This window comes from Scyliorhinus torazame, chromosome 21, assembly GCF_047496885.1.
Source record: "Scyliorhinus torazame isolate Kashiwa2021f chromosome 21, sScyTor2.1, whole genome shotgun sequence".
Taxonomy (NCBI): domain Eukaryota; kingdom Metazoa; phylum Chordata; class Chondrichthyes; order Carcharhiniformes; family Scyliorhinidae; genus Scyliorhinus; species Scyliorhinus torazame.
In genome coordinates this window covers 126,300,228-126,313,440 of record NC_092727.1, presented here as the reverse complement: position 1 = coordinate 126,313,440, position 13,213 = coordinate 126,300,228, and positions in this window count along the sequence as shown.

The window sequence follows — 13,213 nt, the reverse complement described above, 5'->3', positions numbered from 1 at the left end:
CACATTTTTCAGAGTTTGAGAATTTATCCAATTCCCTTTCGAAAGCTATTATTGAAACTCCATCCACCACCCTTTTGATCACATTCCCAACACAATCCCCAAAAACGAACAAAACCAATGAAACAATAACAGTGAAAACTCCTAAAGTCTGATAACGAGGCAGTGAAATAACCAAAGTTTCAGCTTTGAGCTCAATTTGCAAGTCGCTTCCTACTTTAGGCTCACTATATATTTTTTTATTTAGAGTATCCAATTCTTTTTTTTCCAACTAAAGGGCTATTTAGCATGGCCAATCCACCTACCCTGCACATCTTTGGGTTGTGGGGGAGAGACTCACGCAGGCAAGGAGAGAATGTACAAACTCCACACGGACAGTGACCCAGGGCTGGGATCGAACCTGGGTCCTCTGCGTGGTGAGGCAGCAGTGCTAGCCACTGCACCACCGTGCCGCCCTCCTTTTAGGCTCACTAACATGCTCCGTGTCTAATTATAAGCCTAATTTATAACTTCATTATTTATATTTAAACATTTTACAGTAGAGTATGTGTTAGTTTTAACGACGTAATTGGATGAAATCGGTGGAACTAGTGCAAAAGGTCATGGAGTTTTAGCCATTGTTAGATCAAGATTAAGACGAGTTTGCACAATCTTTAACACAAGGTTGAAAATCATTTAGTTTGGTGCTGGCTGAATAATGAGCATGGTTATTTTTTTATTCATAGTGACTGACTGTTTTGCACGTGAGCAGTTGGAGGGAACATTTTCTGAGTGAGGCACAGCTAGAGTGGGTGTGGGTATCGGGAATTCGGAGCTGAGTGGGAATTCAGCTCAGAGGGAAAAAGGGTGCTTTTTTTTCCTTTGCTATCTAACTTTTAAAATCTTCAGGGAGTGGTATTCCCCTGTTGCAGCAGTGGTGGCTACAGGGGAGAGAGCTGATTGGTAAGTAATGGGTAAGATTGGGTAAGTATTTACTAATTTTATCATTTATAGTCTGTCAGGTCTTTGTGGTTTACAGTTTGAAAGGGCTATAGTCTGTAGTGGCAAGAACCAGAGAAGAAGGGCCCCAGAGAACCAGATATAATCTGATATTAAGCATCTTCTAAAGGGTTAATTTAAATGGGTGAGTCATGGCAGGAGAGCTCCAAGCTGTGGTGTGCTCCTTGTGCTCCATGTGGGAAGTCAGGAACATTTCCAGTGCCCCGGGACCAGTATGTGTGCAGGAAGTGTCTCCAGATGTGGCTCCTGGAAACCCGGGTTTTGAAGCTGGAGCGGCGGTTGGGGGCACTGTGGAGCATCCGTGAGGCAAAGGGTATCACGGATAGCACATATAGAGAGGTGGTCACACTGCAGGTTAAGACTCCACAGGCAGGAAGGGAATGGGTGACCACCAGGCAGAGCAAGAGAAGTAAGCAGGCAGTGCAGGAATCTCCTGTGGCTATTCCCCTGAAAAACAGATATACCGCTTTGGATACTGTTGAGGGAATGGCCTCTCAGGGTAAAGCAGCAACAGTCAAATTCATTGCACCACAGTTGGCTTTGCTACAGAGGGGAGAAGTAAAAAGTGTGGGAATGCAATAGCTGTAGGGGATTCAATTGTAAGAGGAATAGATAAATGTTTCTGTGGCTGCAAACTAGACTCTAGGATGGTATGTTGCCACCCTGGTGCGAGGGCAAAGGATATCTCAGAGTGGCTACTGGACATTCTGGAGGGGTAGGGTGAACAGCCATCGATCATAGTGCATGTTGGTACCAATGACATAGGTTAGAAAAGGGGATGGGACCCTAAAAGCTGAATATGGGGAGTTAGGAAGTAAGTTGAGAAGTCGGACATCAAAGGTGGTGCTTTTAGGATTACTACCAGTCCCATGTGCTGGTCAGATTAGAGATAGCAGGATATATCAGATGAATACATTGCTATAAGAATGGTGTAAGGGGAGGGTTTCAGATTCCTGAGCATGGGGACCGGTTCTGGGGAAGGTAAGACCTGTACAAACTGGACTGGTTACACTTGGGCAGGACCGGGACTGATGTTGTAAGGGGTGTATTTACTGATGTGGCTCAGGAGGATTTGAACTAGAATGGCAGGGGGGTGGGAGCCTAAGTAGGGGGACAAGGGAAAGAGAAACAAGGATACTAATAAGAGAAAGAACAGTAAAATGCAAAAACGGTAGACGGGGTAATCAGGGGTGAGGGGCAAATAGGGGCCACAGTACAAAGAAAAGTTAGGATAATTAAAAATGTCAAAAAGGCAAAGGCTTTGTATCTTAATGCACAAATCAGTTACATAGAGGGTAGATGAACTGATGGTGTAAATCAAGGTAAATGGATATCATCTCATAACCATTACAGAGACCTGGTTACAAAGAGATCAAATCTGGGAACTTAACATTCATGGATATTTGACCTTTCGGATAGACAAGAGGGGAGGGAAAAGTAATGGGATAGCACTGTTAATAAGAAATGAAATGAGGACAGTTGTGAGAGATGCGCTAGACTCAGATGATGTAGAGTCCATTTTGATAGAGGTAAAAAACAGCAAAGGAAAGAGGGTGGCATGGTAGCACAGTGGTTAGCACAGTTGCTTCACAGCTCCCAGTTTTGATTCCCGGCTTGGGTCACTGCCTGAGCGGAGTCTGCACGTTGTCCCCGTGTCTGCGTGGGTTTCCTCCGGGTGCTCCGGTTTCCTCCCGCAGTCCAAAGATGTGCAGGTTAGGTAGATTGGCCATGCTAAATTGCCCTTAGTGTCCAAAAAGATTGGGTGGGGTTACTGGGTTATGGGGTTACGGGGATAGGGTGGAGGCATGGGTACATGTAAATTCTATGATTCTAGGACATTGGTAGGAGGAGTGTATAGACCCCAAACAATAGCCACACTGTAGGAAAGGGGAGAAATCAACAAATAATAGGAACGTGTAAAAAAAAATAGAGCAATAATTCGGGGTGACTTTAATCTTCATGTTGATTGCGTTAATCAAATTGGAAAGGGTAGCTATGACAACAAATTCATAAGTGTATTAGGGATAGTTTCCCAGAGCAATATATCATGGAGCCAACCAGGGAGCAGGTAATCTTGGACCTGGTAATGAGGCAGGTTTAATAAATGATCTCTGAGTAAAAGATCCCCTAGGAAGTAGTGATCATAACAATTTAATATTCAGTTTGAGAGTGAGAAACTTGGGTCGGAAACAACTATGTTTAACTTAAATATAGGAAATCACAATGAAATGAGGATAGAGTTGGCTAAAATGGACTTGGCGGATAGATTAGCAGAAAAGACAGTAAACAAGAAGTGGCAGACATTTAAGGAGGTAATTCATGACTCTCAGCAAAAATATATCCCAGTATAGAGGAAAAATTCTAAGAGGGGGATAAACCAACCATAGTTAATGAATAAAGTTAAAGTTAGTATTGAGTTGAAAGAAAAGCAAATAAAGAGGCAAACCTCAGTGATAGCCCCGAAGATTGGGATAAATTCAAAATCCAACAAAGGAGGACTAAAAAGATAATAAAGAGGGAGAAAAATAAACTACAAGGGAAAACAAGCGAGGAATATAAAAACTGACAATAAGAGTTTCTGTAAATAATAATAATCGCTTATTGTCACAAGTAGGCTTCAATGAAGTTACTGTGAAAAGCCCCTAGTCACCACATTCCGGTGCTTGTTCGGAGAGGTCAGTACAGGAATTGAACCCACGCTGCTGGATTTATTCTGCATTACAAGCCAGCTGTTTAGCCCACTGTGCTAAACCAGCCCCTGGTTTCATATATATAATATATATGAATATATAAAAAGAAGAGAGAGATCAAAGTGAACATGGGCCCCTTAGAAAATGAATCTGGAGAGATAGTTATGTTGAATAAGGAAATGGCAGAGGAGTTAAACAGATTTGTTCATCAGTTTTTATGATGGAGATACTTCGAATATCCCATGAATATGAAAGAATACAGGGACAGAATTAAATACCATCACCATTGTAATGTTCTTGCCGGATGGGCTGATTTATATTACAAGAACACTTGTAGCCAAAGCTATAAACTATTTATTAACATTAACTGTGGGTGAAATATATAATAATTGCTTATTGTCACAAGTAGGCTTCAATGAAGTTACTGTGAAAAGCCCCTAGTTGCCACATTCCCCGCCTGTTCGGGGAGGCTGGTGCATAATAGTATGAACATGCACAAGCAACCTCTCTCCCAGCTCGCTAGTCAGTCTGAGGTCACCTGAATCTAACATTCACTTATATACTAATGAGTCTCCTAGTGGTCAATCGGTGAATTACAACACAACCATGATATCCCTATAACCATCACCAGAGAGTTATTATTATTTTAAAAAATCAATTTAGGGTACCCAATTCATTTTTTCCAATTAAGGGCCAATTCAGTGTGGCCAATCCACCTAGCCTGCACATCTTTGGGTTGTGGGGGCAGAACCCACGCAAACACGGGGAGAATGTGCAAACTCCACACGGACAGTAACCCAGAGCTGGGATCGAACCTGGGGCCTCACCGCCTTGAGGCAGCAGTGCTAATCCACTGTGCCACGTGCTGCCCTTTCATCAGGAAATTAGTATTAGACAGAATAATGAGGCTAAAGGTAGATAAAGTCCCCTGGTCCTGATGGCTTGCATCCTAGGATCCTAAAAAAAGTTTCCTCCCACAGTCCAAAGATGTGCAGGTTAGGTAGATTGGCCATGCTAAATTGCCCTTAGTGTCCAAAAATTGCCCTTCATGTTGGTTGAGTGGGGTTACTAGGTTATGGGGATAGGGTGGTGTGGGCTTGGGTAGACTGCTGTTTCCAAGAGCCGGTGCAGACTCGATGGGCCAAATGGACTCCTTCTGCACTGTAAATTCTATGATTCAGAGAAAGTGGATGAATTGATTGTAATTTTCCAAAAATCCTTTGATTCTGGCGAAGTACTGGAGGATTGGAAAACTGTCAATGTGACACCCCTATTCAAAATGGGAGGGAGGCAAAAAGCAGATATCTATAGATCGATTAGTCGGACATCTATTGTTGGAACAATGTTAGAATCAATTATTAAGGAAGTAATAGCAGCACATTTGGAAAATCATAACGTAATCAAGCAGAGTCAACATGGTTTCATGAAAAGGACTAATTTATTAGAGTATTTTGAGGAAGTCTCAACCAGCGTGGATAGAGGGGAACCAGTAGATGTGTCATATTTGGACTTCCAGAAGGCTTTCGACAAGGTACCTCACAAAATGTTAACTCATAGGATAAGAGCCCATGGCGTTGGAATAATATATTGGCATGTTTAGAGAATTGGCTAATCGGCAGGAATCAGCGAGTGGGGATAAGGTTTTTTTTTCAGGTTGGTGACCTGGAACAAGTGGAGTTCCACTGGGATCAGTGCTGGGACCGCAACTGTGTACAATATATATGAATGACTTGGAGGAAGGCTCCAAATGTACTGTAGCCAAATTTGCAGAGAACACAAAAATAGGTGGAAAGGCAAGTTGCGAGAGGGATACAAACAGTTTGCAAAGAGATATTGATCGGTTAAGTAAGTGGGCAAAAAGTTGACAAATTTGGGAAAATGTGAAGTTGTTCATTTTGGAAGGGAGAGCAAAAAAAACAGAGTATTATTTAAATGGAGAAAAACTGCAGAAATTTCCAGGCCAGGGGAACTTTATCATAGAATTTACAGTGCAGAAGGAGGCCATTCGGCCCAACGAGTCTGCACCGGCTCTTGGAAAGAGCACCCTACCCAAGGTCAACACCTCCACCCTATTCCCATAACCCAGTAACCCCACCCAACATTAAGGGCAATTTTGGACACTAAGGGCAATTTATTATGGCCAATCCACCTAACCCGCACATCTTTGGACTGTGGGAGGAAACTGGAGGACCCGGAGGAAACCCACGCAGACACGGGGAGGATGTGCAGACTCCGCACAGACAGTGACCCAAGCCGGAATCGAACCTGGGACCCTGGATCTGTGAAGCAATTGTGCTATCCACAATGCTACCGTGCTGCCCCAACTTGGGGGACTTGTGCACGGAACACAGAGAGCTAGCGCACAGCTGCAGCAGGTAGTCAGGAATATTGGTCCTTATTCCAAGGGGGTTGGAGTATAAGAGTCGGGAAGTCTTGCTGTAACTGTGCGAGGTACTGGTGAGACCATGTGCTGTGCTGTGAGCAGTTTTGGTCCCCTTATTTCGGGAAAGGTATTATTTGATTGGAGGCGGTTCAGAGAAGGTTCACTAGGATGATCCCCGGTGTGGAGGGATTGTTTTATGAACAGGCCGGGACTATACTCTTTGGAATTTAGAAGAATGAGAGGTGATCTCATTGAAACATGTCGGATTCTTAAGGAGCTGACAGGGTAGATTATGAGGGGCATAGACAGAGGGGATAGTAAGAGGCTTTTCCCCAGGGTAGAGGGGTCAATTACTAGGGGGCATAGGTTTAAGGTACGAGGGGAATGGTTTAGAGTAGATGTACGAGGCAAGTGTTTTACACAGAAGGTAGTGGGTGCCAGGAACTCGCTGCCGGAGGAGGTGGTGGAAGCAGGGACGATAGTGACATTTAAGGGGCATCTTGACAAATACATGAATAGGATGGGAATAGAGGGATACGGACCCAGGAAGTGTAGGAGATTGTAGTTTAGTCGGGCAGCATGGTCGGCACGGGCTTGGAGGGCCGAAGGGCCGAAGGGCCTGTTCCTGTGCTGTACATTTCTTTGTTCTTTGTTTAAATACTGAGAGGATGTTTCCCCTCCTGGGAGAGTCGAGGACCAGAGGGCACCATCTCAGAATAAAGGATAATTTAAGACTGAGATGAGGAGGAATTTCTTCTTAAATATATAAAAATATAAAAAAATATATTTATTCAAGTTTTTCAACAGATTTTCAACAAAACCCCCCCCCAACAAAAAGAAAGCAACAAAAACACAACAAGTAAATACCGGCCTCTTTCGCCTCCTGCACTCCCGGCTCGTCCGATACCCCAAATAATGCTAATCCCCAGATCGGCTTGACCCGGGCGTTCACCACCTTGGACATAGTCCCTGCAAAACCCCTCCAAAACCCATCCAGTGCCGGGCACGACCAGAACATATGGACGTGATTGCCGGGCTCCCCGAGCACCTCCCACATCTGTTCTCCACTCCAAAGAACCTACTCAACCTTGCCCCTGTCATATGCGCTCTGTGAGTAACCTTGAACTGTATTAGGCTGAGCCTGGCGCAAGAGGAGGAAGAATTAACCCTACTCAGGGCATCAACCCACAGACCCTCATCTATCTCCCCCCCAAGTTCCTCCTCCCACTTGCCCTTTAACTCCTCCACCGAGGACTCCTACTCTTCCTGCAGCTCTTGATAAATTGCCGAAACCTTGCCTTCTCCAACCCATACACCCAAAATCAACCTGTCCTGAATCCCACGTGCCGGAAGCAGCGGGAATTCCCTCACCTGGCGCCTCACAAACGCCCTCACTTGCATGTACCTGAGAGCTTTTCCCGGGGGTAGCCCAAACCTCTCCTCCAGCGCCCCTAGGCTCGCAAACGTCCCATCGATGAACAGGTCCCCCATTCTTCTAATCCCTGCCCGGTGCCAGCTCCGAAACCCCCCATCCATCCTGTCCGGGACGAACCGATGGTTCTCCCGAATTGGGGACCAAACCAAGGCCCCCACCTCGTCCCTGTGTCGCCTCCACTGCCCCCAGATCTTCAGCGTCTCCGCCACCACCGGACTCGTGGTGTACCTTGTCATCGTGAGCGGCAGCGGTGCCGTCGCCAGCGCCCTCAGGCTCGTGCCCACACAGGACGCCATCTCTAACCTCTTCCACGCCACCCCCTCTCCCTCCATTACCCACTTACGGATCATCGCCACATTGGCTGCCCAATAATAGCCACACAGGTTCGGCAGCGCCAGCCCCCCCCCCCACCCTGTCCCTGCTACGCTCCAGAAACACCCTCTTCACCCTCGGGGTCTTATTCGCCCACACAAAACCCATGATGCTCCTACTTACCCGTTTGAAAAAGGCCTTGGGGATCAAAATGGGAAGGCACTGGAACACAAAGAGAAACCTCGGAATGACTGTCATTTTTACCGACTGCACCCTACCCGCCAGTGAGAGTGGCAGCATATCCCATCTTTTAAAATCCTCCTCCATCTGCTCCACCAACCGCGTCAAATTAAGCTTGTGCAGGGCCCCCCAACTCCTAGCTACTTGGATCCCCAGGTACCGAAAGCTCCTTTCCGCCCTCTTCAGCGGTAACTTGTCTATCCCTCTTCCCTGGTCCTCTGAGTGCACCACAAAGAGCTCACTCTACCCTACGTTGAGTCTATACCCTGAAAAGTCCCCAAACTTCCTAAGGATCCGCATGACCTCCGCCATCCCCTCCACTGGATCCGCAACATACAACAACAGGTCATCGGCATACAACGACACCCAGTGTTCCTCTCCCCCCCGAACCAATCCCCTCCATTTCCTGGACTCTCTCAGTGCCATGGCCAGCGGCTCAATTTCCAGTGCAAACAACTGTCCCCCGGTACAGCCGAAAGTACTCCGATCTCCGCCGATTCATAGCCACACTCGCCACCGGGGCTCTATATAGCAGCCTGACCCAACTGATGAACCCCTCCCCGAACTCAAACCTCCGCAACACTTCCCAAAGATACTCCCACTCCACCCGATCAAAGGCCTTCTCCGCGTCCATAGCTGCCACTACCTCCACTTTCCCCTCCACCGAGGGCATCATAATCACATTGAGGAGCCTCCGCACATTAGTATTCAGCTGCCTACCCTTCACAAATCCCGTCTGGTCCTCATGAATCACCCCCAGGACACAGTCCTCAATTCTCATAGCCAGCACCTTTGCCAGCAACTTAGCGTCAACATTGAGGAGCGAGATCGGTCTATACGACCCACATTGCAATGGATCCTTGTCCCGCTTCAAGATCAAAGAAATCAGCGCCCTGGACATTGTTGGGGGCAAGGTCCCCTCCTCCCTCGCCTTATTAAAAGTCCTCACTAGCAACGGGCCCAGCGGGTCCATGTATTTCCTATATAATTCAACCGGGAACCCATCCGGCCCCGGGGTCTTCCCCGCCTGCATGTTCCCCAATCCTTTAACCAGCTCCTCCAGCCCAATCGGTGCCCCCAAACCAGCCACCTGCTCCTCCTCCACCCTCGGGAACCTCAGCTGATCTAGGAATCGTCGCATCCCCTCCACCCCCGTGGGGGCTCAGACCTATACAGGTCCCCACAGAAGTCCCTAAATACCTTGTTTATTTTCACCGCACTCCGCACCGTATTCCCCCCTCTATCCCTAACTCCACCAATCTCCCTCGCTGCCTCCCTCTTACGAAGCTGATTTGCCAGCATCCGACTCGCCTTCTCCCCATACTCATAAACCGCCCCTTGCGCTTTCCTCCACTGTGCCTCTGCTTTCCCCATGGTCATCAGGTCGAATTCCGTCTGGAGGTTCCGTCGCTCCCTAAGTAGCCCCTCCTCGGGGCCTCTGCATAACTCCTGTCCACCCTTAAAAGCTCCCCCACCAACCTCTCCCTCTCCCTCCTCTCTCTCTTCTCCCTGTGGGCCCTAATGGAGATTAGCTCTCCCCTGACCACCGCCTTCAACGCCTCCCAGACTACCCCCACCTGCACCTCCCCGTTGTCATTGGCCTCCAAGTATCTTTCAATACATCCCCGCAACCCCCCCCCCCCCCCCCCCCCACCCGCCAACAGTCCCACATCAAGGCGCCATAGCGGGCGCTGGTCCCTCTCCTCTCCTCCCCCAACTCCAGCTCCACCCAATGCGGGTCGTGGTCTGAGATGGCTATGGCCGAATATTCCGTTCCCTCCACTTTCGGAATTAGCACCCTCCTCTATCCGGGAGTAGGCTCTATGGACGTGGGAAAAGAAGGAAAATTCCCTGGCCTGCAGCCTGGCAAACCTCCGTGGATCCACTCCCCCCATCTGGTCCATAAACCCCCTGAGCACCTTGGCCACAGCCGGCCTCTTACCCGTCCTGGACCTAGAATGGTCCAGTGCTGGGTCCAGCACCGTGTTAAAGTCATAGATTATCATAGAATTTACAGTGCAGAAGGAGGCCATTCGGCCCATCGAGTCTGCACCGGCTCTTGGAAAGAGCACCCTACCTAAGGTCCACACCTCCATTCTATCCCCATAACCCAGTAACCTCACCCAACACTAAGGGCAATTTTGGACACTAAGGGCAATTTTTCATGGCCAATGCACCTAACCTGCCATCTTTGGACTGTGGGTGGAAACCGGAGCACCCGGAGGAAACCCACGCACACACGGGGAGGATGTGCAGACTCTGCACTGACAGTGACCCAAGCCAAAATCGAACCTGGGACCCTGGAGCTGTGAAGCAATTGTGCTATCCACAATGCTACCATGCTGCCCCATTATCAAGCTTCCTACCTCCAGATCCGGAATCCGAGCCAGCATGCGTTTCATAAATCCGTCATCATCCCAATTCAGGGCATATACATTCACCAGTACCACCCACACCCCCTGCAACCTACCACTCACCATCACATATCGACCTCCATTATCCGCTACAATATTCAGTGCCTCGAACGACACCCGCTTCCCCACCAGTATTGCAACCCCTCTGTTCTTCGCATCCAGCCCCGAATGAAAAACCTGCCCTACCCACCCCTTTCTCAGCCTAACCTGATCTGCCACCTTCAGATGTGTCTCCTGGAGCATAACCACGTCTGCCTTCAGTCCCTCTAAGTGCGCGAACTCCCGGGCCCTCTTGACCGGCCCATTCAGGCCCCTCACATTCCAAGTTATCAGCCGGATCGGGGGACTACTCGCCTACCCCCCCCCCCCCCCCCTCCCCCTGCCGACTAGCCATCTCCTTTACTAGGCCAGCCACGTGCCCGCGCCTCCAAAACCCTCCAGTCCCCCAGGCGGGGGACCACCGCCCCGACCACCTCTCCTACTTCCAGCTCCCCTTTGGCCAATGCAGCAGCAACCCAGTGCCCCTCCCGGCTAGATCCTCATCTAGCCATTTTGCTCCCCCCATGACACTCCCGTAAGTCAGCTGACTCCTGCTGACCCCGGCCTCTCCCGCCATTCCATCGACCTCCCAGTGTGAAAATCCCCCCACCCCATGGCAGTCAGTGTGCGCTCCTCTCCAGCGCCGCCCTTCCCCCCCCCAGCCCCGCCCCATCCTTCCCTAGCGCGGGAAAAAGCCCGCGCTTTCCGTCTAAGACGGCCCCGCCCCTTCTGGCGCAGCTCCTTTTTGCGGCCTTACCCCAACTCCCCATCCCCGGGCTCCACCCCCCCTCTTCCTCCGCGGGGCCCTGCCCCTCCAACACCGACACCCACACTCTCCCACAGCCCCCACATCAAATCCATTCACCCATCCCCACTCAGCACCAAAACAAAAAGAACATTCCCCAAACGCAGTAAACACAGTAAACATCCCCCCACGACAGACCCTCAGTTTGAGTCCAACTTTTCAGTCTGGATAAAGTTCCATGCCTCATCAGGCGTTTCAAAATAGTGGTGCCGATCTTGGAACGTGACCCACAATCGCGCTGGCTGCAGCATCCCGAACCTCGCCCCCTTCCGATAGAGAACCGCCTTAGCCCGGTTAAAACCAGCCCTCTTCTTAGCCACCTCCGCACTCTAGTCCTGGTAAATACGGATCTCCGTGTTCTCCCACCTGCTGCTCCGTTCTTTTTTGGCCCATCTCAGGACACACTCTCTGTCCATAAACGGTGGAACCTCACCACTACAGCCCTTGGTGGCCCGTTGGCTTTGGGTCTCCGTGCCAGGACCCGTTGAGCCCCAACCAGCTCCAGGGGCCTCGGGAAAGCTCCCGCGCCCATCAGCGAATTGAGCATCATGCTCATATATGCCCCGGTATCGGGCCCCTCCACTCCTTCAGGGAGACCCAGGATCTGAAGATTCTTCCTCCTCGACCTATTCTCCAGGTCCTCAAATTTTTCCTGCCACCTCTTGTGCAGCCCCTCGTGCGCCTCCACCTTCACCGCCAGGCCCAAGATCTCGTCCTTGTTCTCCAAGGCTTTTTGCCGCACCTCCCGGATCGCCGCCCCTTGGGCCTTCTGGGTCTCCACAAGCTTCTCAATCGCCGCCTTCATTGGCGCCAGCATTTCTAGTTTCAGCTCCGCGAAGCAGCGTTTAAGGAATTCCTGCTGCTCCTGCGACCACTGCGCCCACGCTGCTTGGTCTCAACCCGCCGCCATCTTGCTTTTCCTCCCTCGCACTTTCCGCTGCACCAGGATCACTTTTTCAACCGCTCCACTCCTGGTCCAATCCATATAATGTCGGGTGAACTTTGCTGTCACCTTCCCACACTGGGAGCAGTCGAATAATTGCCGTTGGGGACCCTCTGAAGAGCCCAAAAATCCGTTCCCGGTGGGAGCTGCCGAACGTGCAACCTACCTCAGCATAGCCTCAACCGGAAGTCTCAGGAATTTCTTCTTTCAAAGGGAACTCCTTGCCACAGAGAGTGGTGGGGGTAGAGTCCTTGTGTATATTTAAGATAGATAGATTCTTGATCAGTAAGGGAATCCAGGGTTACAGGGAAAGGGCAGGAAAGTGGAAGTGAGGAATGTCGGATCAGCCATGATCCTATTGAATGATGGTGCAGACTCAAAGGGCTGAATGGCCTACTCTTGTTCCTATTTCCTATGCTCTTATGGTTTGAGAATGCTTTTCAGGGCAGCACGGTGACACAGTGGGTAGCACACTGCACCAAGGTCCCAGGTTCAATCCCGGCTCTGGGTCACTATCCGTATGGAGTTTGTACATTCTCCCCGTGTTTGCTTGGGTTTCGCCCCCACAACACAAAGATGTGCCGGGTAGGTGGATTGGCCATGCTAAATTGTCCCTCTATATTTGAAAAAAATAATTGGGCACTCTAAATTTATTTAAAAAAAGAGAATGCTTTTCAAATTGAACTCCTATCCTCCGGCATGGATGGATTACTCGGCACATTGTAAAAAAAATTACATATTACAATATTTAATTGACCAGGAAGCAGACAAATGTTCACCAATAAAACTAATTAACAATTCTATCAGGTTTGGAATGAGTCATTTTCTGTGACTTCAGCACTCGCAGGTGGAGAACTGGACAATCTTATTAAAAACATTTATTTGTCAGCTGCATTACTAACATTGCAGCAAGATACCACTCTTAAACACACCACGGAATATTTTGGAAAAATGTG